Consider the following 8,088-nt stretch of genomic DNA (forward strand, 5'->3'; position numbering starts at 1 on the left):
AGTTGCAAAACTTGACCTACTCTTGGGAAATAAGGCAGGGCAGGTGACTGAGGTGTCAGTAGGGGAGCATTTTGGGGCCAGTGACCATAATTCTATTTGTTTTAAAATAGTGATGAAAAAGGATAGACCAGATCTAAAAGTTGAAGTTCTAAATTGGAGAAAGGCCAATTTTGATGGTATTAGGCAAGAACTTTCGAAAGCTGATTGGGGGCAGATGTTCACAGGTAAAGGGACGGCTGGAAATTGGGAAGCCTTCAGAAATGAGATAACGAGAATCCAGAGAAAGTATATTCCTGTTAGGATGAAAGTAAAGGCTGGTAGGCATAGGGAATGCTGGATGACTAAAGAAATTGAGTGTTTGGTTAAGAAAAAGAAGGAAGCATATGTAAGGTATAGACAGGATAGATGAATGAATCCTTAGAAGAGTATAAAGGCAGTAAGAGTATACTTAAGAGGGAAATCAGGAGGGCAAAAAGGGGGACATGAGATAGCTTTGGCAAATAGAATTAAGGAGAATCCAAAGAGTTTTTACAAATACCTTAAGGACAAAAGGGTAACAAGGGAGAAAATAGGGCCCCTCAAAGATCAGCAAGGCGGCCTTTGTGTGGAGCCACAGAAAATGGGGAAATACTAAATGAGTAGTTTGCATCTGTATTTACTGTGGAAAAGGATATGGAAGATATAGACTGTAGGGAAATAGATGGTGACACCTTGCAAAAATGTCCAAATTACAGAGGAGAAGTGCTGGATGTCTTGAAATGCATAAAGGTGGATAAATCCTCAGAACCTGATCAGGTGTGCCCGAGAACTCTGTGGGAAGCTAGAGGAGTGATGCTGGGCCTCTTGCTGAGATATTTGTATCATTGATAGTCGCAGATGAGGTGCTGGAAGACTGGAGGTTGGCTAACATGGTGCCACTGTTTAAGGAGGGTGGTAAGGACTAGCCAGGGAACTATAGGCCAGTGAGCCTGACGTCGGTGATGGGCAAGTTTTTGGAGGGAATCCTGAGAGACAGGATGTACATGTATTTGGAAATGCAAGGACTGATTAAGGATAGTCAGCATTGCTTTGTGCATGGGAAATCATATCTCACAAAGTTGATTGAGTTTTTTGAAGAAGTAACAAAGAGGATTGATGAAGCAGAGCAGTAGATGTTATATATATGGACTTCAATAAGGTGTTCAACAAGGTTCCCCATGGGAGACTGATTAGCAAGGCTAGATCTCAGAATACAGGGAAAACTAGCCATTCGGATACAAAACTGGCTCAAAGGTAGAAGACAGAGGGTGGTGGTGGAGGGTTGTTTTTCAGACTGGAGGCCTGTGACTAGTGGTGTGCCACAAGGATCGGTGCTGGGTCCCCTACTTTTTGCCATTTACATAAATTATTTGGATGTGAGCATAAGAGGTACAATTAGTAAGTTTGCAGATAACACCAAAATTGGAGGTGTAGTGGACAGCGAACAGGGTTACCTCAGATTATAACAGAATCTTGACCAGATGGGCCAATGGCCAGAGAGATGGCAGATGGAGTTTAATTCAGATAAATGCGAGGTGCTGCATTTTGGGAAAGCAAATCTTAGAGGTAATGGTAAAATCCTAGGGAGTGTTGCTGAACAAAGAGATCTTGGAGTGCAGGTTCATAGCTCCTTGAAAGTAGAGTAGCAGGTAGCTAGGATAGTGAAGAAGGTGTTTAGTATGCTTTCTTTTATTGGTCAGAGTGTTGAGTACAGGAGTAGGGAGGTCATGTTGCAGCTGTACAAGGCATTGGTTCTGCCACTTTTGGAATATTGCGTGCAATTCTGGTCTCCTTCCAATCGGAAAGATGTTGTGAAACTTGAAAGGGTTCAGAAAAGGTTTACAAGGATGTTGCCAGGGTTGGAGGATTTGAGCTATATGGAGAAGTTGAATAGGCTGGGACTGTTTACTTGGAGCGTTGGAAGCTGAGGGGTGACATTTTAGAGGTTTATAAAATCATGAGAGGCATGGATAAGATATCTAGATAAAGTCTTTTCCCTGGAGTGGGGGAGTCCAGAACTAGAGGGCATATGTTTAGGGTGAGTGGGAAAAGATATAAGAGAGACCTAACAGACAACTTTTTCATACATGGTACATGTATGGAATGAGCTGCCAGAGGAAGTGGTCAAGGCTGGTACAATTGCAACATTTAAAAGGCATTTGGATGGGTATATTATTGGGAAGGGTTTGGAGGGATATAGGGAAGTGCTGGCAGGTGGAACTAGATTGGGTTGGGATATCTGGTCAGCATGGATGAGTTTGGCATGCTATACATTGCTATGTCTCTAAGGTTAAGTTTTTTTAAACGTGAAAGCCTTTTGTCTAGACAGTATCTGTTAACTATAATCAAATTGGCCCTAAAACTATTCAAAATTAGACTGTTCAGAATTGCTGCTTTTATGACTTCTTAGAGGAAAAAAGCATAACCTTGTTAAAGAAGCAGCATTGTCATACGCTATATTAACGTGAAGAGGTAGACCAATGAACAGAGGTAGGCCATTCAAGCTCTCTAACCAGTTTCAAACTTCAGTGATTGATTTGTGGCCTAACTTCATATACCTCTCTTTCAACCTTACCCCTTAATACACTTTCTTAAATTTAAATCTTAGGTAACTAAGCTTTTGTTGACAACTGATCTTGCATTCACTGCCATTTGTGGAAGAGCATTCCAAATATTCACCACCCTTTGTGCATAGAAGTGCTGCTGAACATTTCTGCTGAATGGTCTGGCCCTAAGTCTCAGACTACGCCACTATTTTGGAAGTAGTTTATTTCTACTTACCCTCTCTTTTCCTGTTAATATCCTGAGAGCGGAAGGTTTAAACTGGGAGGGTGGAGAGGGAAGAATTAGAGTAAGCAGTATGCTCATTCTGTTTCTGTCTCTGTCCATCTCTGTTTGACTCTCCATCTCACTGCCTGTCAGTGCAGGAACAATCAGAGCATGGAGAGAATAATTTGAATTTTATGTACTTTCATCCTAAAACTCGTCACTATTTTTGTTTCTCACTTTTTGGTGAATGATGAAATAGACCATACACAGGAACAAAGGACATAAGAGCAGGAGTAGATCACTTGTTCTATCATGCTGTCTGACATTCAATGAATTCTAACCTCCACTTTCCTGTACGTATACCTTAACCTTTCACTCCCCTGTCTGTGAAAAATCTATTGAACGTAATTTTGAATAAATTTAAAGACCAGCCTCATGTACATAGTTGAGAAGAGATTACCATACTTCATTGACCCTCTGAGAGATACATTATTTGTCTCTCTGTCATTAAAGGCAGACTTCTCCACCACAAGAGTAAACAACCTTTGGGTTTCCACCCTATCCAGTCACTCAGAACCCGATATCAGTCCTCATTTAGCTAAGACAGTCCTGTCCAGTCTTTCCAAATCTCTTCATTCTCTCTTTGTGCTTATAAGATCGCTGCATGTCACATTTCTGAACCTACTCTGTCATTTTGCTATCATCCAGAAACATGGGAACACCACCACCTGCAAGTTCCCCTCCAAGTCACTCGCCGTGACACTCTGGAGGCAGGAAATATGTTTCCGCTGATGGGTGAGTGCCGAACCAGAGGACACAGCTTAAAAATACAGGGTAGACCATTTAGGACAGAGTTGAGGAGAAACTTCTTCACCCAGAGAGTGGTGGCTGTGTGGAATGCTCTGCCTCAGGGGGCAGTGGAGGCCCAGTCTCTGGAGTCGTTTAAGAAAGAGTTGGATAGAGCTCTCAAGGATAGTGGAATCAAGGGTTATGGAGATAAGGCAGGAACAGGATACTGATTAAGGATGATCAGCCATGATCATATTGAATGGTGGTGCAGGCTCGAAGGGAAGAATGGCCTACTCCTGCACCTATTGTCTATTGTTTATTGTCTATTGTCCGTCCTGATTTCAAACTGTAATGCAGCTCCTTCAGTGTCATTACGGTGATATCATGGAACTCCCTCCCTGATAGCATTGGGCGTACCAATAAAAACAAAAGCATTTCAGGATCATCCCTAATTGCAAACCAGCTACCCAACCAACTGAGCTGACTAACCATCCTCTCTGACCACTCCAAAGACATGGGCATTGGTGACTTTGCTTCAATGCATTGCTGGAGCTTTCACTCCATATTCTCTGATCTGTAATTACCCCACCTGCCCTTTCCCAACCACTCTCTCTCATCACTGGTCATTTAGAACATCCATCCTCATGATAACCACCTGTCCCCAGCCAACAAGCGAGTGAGCAGATCATTCAATTTCTGACTGGATGTCAAGCATCTCCCAGCTAATGAATGATAGTGTTAAAAGAAACCAATTCTTTCCAAGCCCCTAATGATTTGTGTCCCACCCTGCAACTGGCTGCCCACAGGATCCCCAGATGCCTGATCCTAGTCCAGGGTGTGTGTTACGCCTCTGGCTGGACTTTGCCCAGAAACTGGAACTGGGCTCTGCCTTGACCTGGCCTAGTATCTGATGCAGAGCTCTGTTTGACCTTTAGATAAGCAGGATGTCTTTACTCATCAGCTATGGGGCCCACACAGTTACTGTCCATTGAAACACAGGTTATTCCTGGGCTTAGGATCAGACTCTAGTAATCCCAATTAAAATGAGAGAAACCAACAAAAAATGTCCACCTCAGTGATGTTGTTGGAAGTCTCCTCAACGGATAACAAAAAGACTGAATTAGAAACTCATTAACATTATTCTGAAGCTTCTCTGAAAAACAAACCTAGCAAAAACACATTAAGAATGAGCAGTGACCAAGATTTCAGAGCTGGGAGAGTTATTGCAGTACATTTTAAAGACACACTGCTGCTCCTGAACACAAGGGATGGATGGAGGTCCATCAGTACAGGCTCAGCATTCTCAACCACTCCTCATATGACAATCCCTTCATCCCTGGGATCATTATTGTAAAAGTCCTCTGGACAGCCTCTAAGGCCAGTGCATTCTTCCTTAGATATGGTGGATATCGCAAAACTGATCACAAAATCATTAAAATGTAGAATGGTCAACAGAGAAAAAGGCCATTTGGCCCATTGTGTCTGCGTTGATCCATTCGAGGTGCAATTCACCCATACTTATTGCCCTGACTTTTGCCTGGAAAAACATTTTGATTTTTGCTGATCTGGCCAAGTCTATTGCTCTACTCTCATGGACTCTGTCTCCAATGGGCTCTGGGATCTGGGTGTCTACATTGCATTTTACGGGCGGCTGTAACTGAGCTCAACTGTTCCTGCTTTGAGTCTGATACATTTCTGTCTTTACCTTCTCAAAGACCAATGACTAGCGTCTCTCAGTAAAACCTATAAACTTTTATTAACATTCTGATATGTTGAATATTAATTATAGCTCTTTATTAATATTCTTCCAGTGCCCTCTTTGTTGATTCTTGACAGCATGTCTCTGACTAATGTCATATTAACATTATCATTAATACTTTCATTTCATTTTACTGTGACTTTCTCATTAGATAGACAGCCCTGATTGGATCACCCGCCACCTGATTCTCAGGCAATGGATTCCAGTTCCTGACGTCTCACAGTTTCATTGAAACCTTTTTCCTGCAGTTGCTTTTGATTAATTTGCCAATCACTAGAAGTCCATCAGCTCTTGTTAGGGACACTTCTGTCAAAACAAACAGATTCTCATGCTTTCACTATTTTGTTCAGGCACCTGATAATTTTTATTAAATCTTGTAAACCTGCTCAGAATTTTCTCTACCCTCAGGAGAATAACCCACCTCTCAGATCTATTTTGCAAACTGATGTCTTCTTTCCCAAAACTATGGTCAATGTATTCATATCTTTGCAAAGTGCCATGTCCAGAATTCGATAAAGCTCACCTGTAGAGGTCAAACAATGTTTTGTAGAATTTCTTCATAATTTTGTTCATTTTGTACAGATATTTGATTCAAAGAGAAGGACCATATAAACAAAAGGGTAAATTCTAAAGCAAGTGGAGGAACAAGCAGGCTTTGATGAATATGTGCACAAATGATTGATGATGTGACACTGTGATCAAGAGCTTAAAATCAAAAGGTACCACTTCACATAAATTACAGCTTCAAGATGTCAGTTTATTCCATTGATATGTCTCTGTCCTCCAGATGTCTATCATTGATCTATTTGCTGTTTAAATAATGCTGACTTTGATGACATCTATATTAGTCCCAACTCAGTCCACAGGCTCGCACTCAAGTCATTGACATATACCAGAAAATCAGTGCTCCAGGAACTGATACAGAAGAAACATCACTGTAAAACTTGTCCCATCTGCAAAATACCCATTCACTGTCACCCAGATGAATTCATTTTCGGAAAATAAAGCACAAACAACTCTTCATGAAACAAAAACAGAAATTGCTGGAAAAGGCTCAGCAGGTCTGGCAGCATTTACGAGGAGAGTAACTGAGTTAACGTTTTCAGTCCAGTGACCCTTTTTTAAAACAATGAAGCATTCATTTTCATAGTGTCACTGTCATTTTATTCAATGGGCTTTAACTTTGAATTATTTTTGAGTCATACAGCATGGAATAGACTTTTCCTTCCAACCAGTCTAGGATGACGATAATCTGAAACTAAACTGGTAACCACTTTCCTTTACTTGGCCCATATCCCTCCAAGCATTTCTTGTGCATGTACTTATCTAAATGTCTTTTAAATGTTGCAACTGTATTCACATTCACTACTTTCACATTCTAAGCCCTCTCTGTAACAGAAAATTGCCTCACACTATTTATATCCCTTATGATTTTATAAATCTCTATAAGGTCACACCTCAACCTCCTAGGCCCCAGTGAAAAATTAAAATTTTAAGTGACAATTTCTCAAATACCTTTTCCAGATTTACAAGGATGTTGCCAGGGTTGGAGGATTTGAGCTACAGGGAGAGGCTAAACAGGCTGGGGCTGTTTTCCCTGGAGCGTCGGAGGCTGAGGGGGTGACCTTATAGAGGTTTACAAAATTATGAAGGGCATGGATAGGATAAATAGACAAAGTCTTTTCCCTGGGGTCAGGGAGTCCAGAACTAGAGGGCATAGGTTTAGGGTGAGAGGGGAAAGATGTAAAAGAGACCTAAGGGGCAACTTTTTCATGCAGAGGGTGGTACGTGTATGGAATGAGCTGCCAGAGGATGTGGTGGAGGCTGGTACAATTGCAACATTTAAGAGGCATTTGGATGGATATATGAATAGGAAGGGGTTGGAGGGATATGGGCCGGGTGCTGGCATGTGGGACTAGATTGGGTTGGGATATCTGGTTGGCATGGATGGGTTGGATCGAAGGGTCTATTTCCATGCTGTACATCTCTATGACTCTTTGACTCTAAGTCCAGAAATACATTCCCATCTCGATCAGAACCATGTCTTCATGAAAAAGCTTAATTAATACAATTAAACATGATTTGCTTTTAACAAACCCCTGCTGGCTTTCCTCAATTAAACTATACTTGTCTAACTGCGTCCAAGATTATTTTTAAAAGTTCCCATCATGGAAGTTGGTGTCACTGGGCTGTTGCTGCTTATTTTGTGTTTACACTTTAGTTTTGAACAAGTTGAAACAATTATAATTTTACAACATTCAGACACCTAACTTTTAACCTGATTTGAATGAACACTTGAATAGAATCTTTAAATAAATGCAGGGCTGCATGGATGCAGACACTGGATGGGGAACAGCTGAACAGTCTTATTGAAGTGTGCCTACAGCCTCAAAGGTTGAAGCAGGTGGACGTTCCCACTGCCCACCTCATGACCATCTCGACATGGCAATGACTGAGGAAACTTTCCAGGCAACTATCACTCCACGGCCTTCACCTGGAGACTCAAAATAATCCAGGTGAGTTGGGAATAGCAGATGCAAAGACACAAATTCTGGAGAAATTTGCAAGTAAAACAAACAGCAGGTTTATTTACTGTTTCTTGCATTTATTTATTTTTAAGAAATTTTGTTTGTGTTCCAGTGAAACTTAGATTTTTTGATTGAAGAAACTACTTTCAAGTATTATCCTGCACACCATTGCAAATTTTAATTGTACATGGACAGACGCAATCTGAACAGGTTAAATACAGAGAT

Source organism: Chiloscyllium plagiosum, unplaced genomic scaffold (assembly GCF_037043375.1).
Source record: "Chiloscyllium plagiosum isolate Xiang-an unplaced genomic scaffold, Cpla_swu_hap1 HiC_scaffold_35, whole genome shotgun sequence".
Taxonomy (NCBI): Eukaryota; Metazoa; Chordata; class Chondrichthyes; order Orectolobiformes; family Hemiscylliidae; genus Chiloscyllium; species Chiloscyllium plagiosum.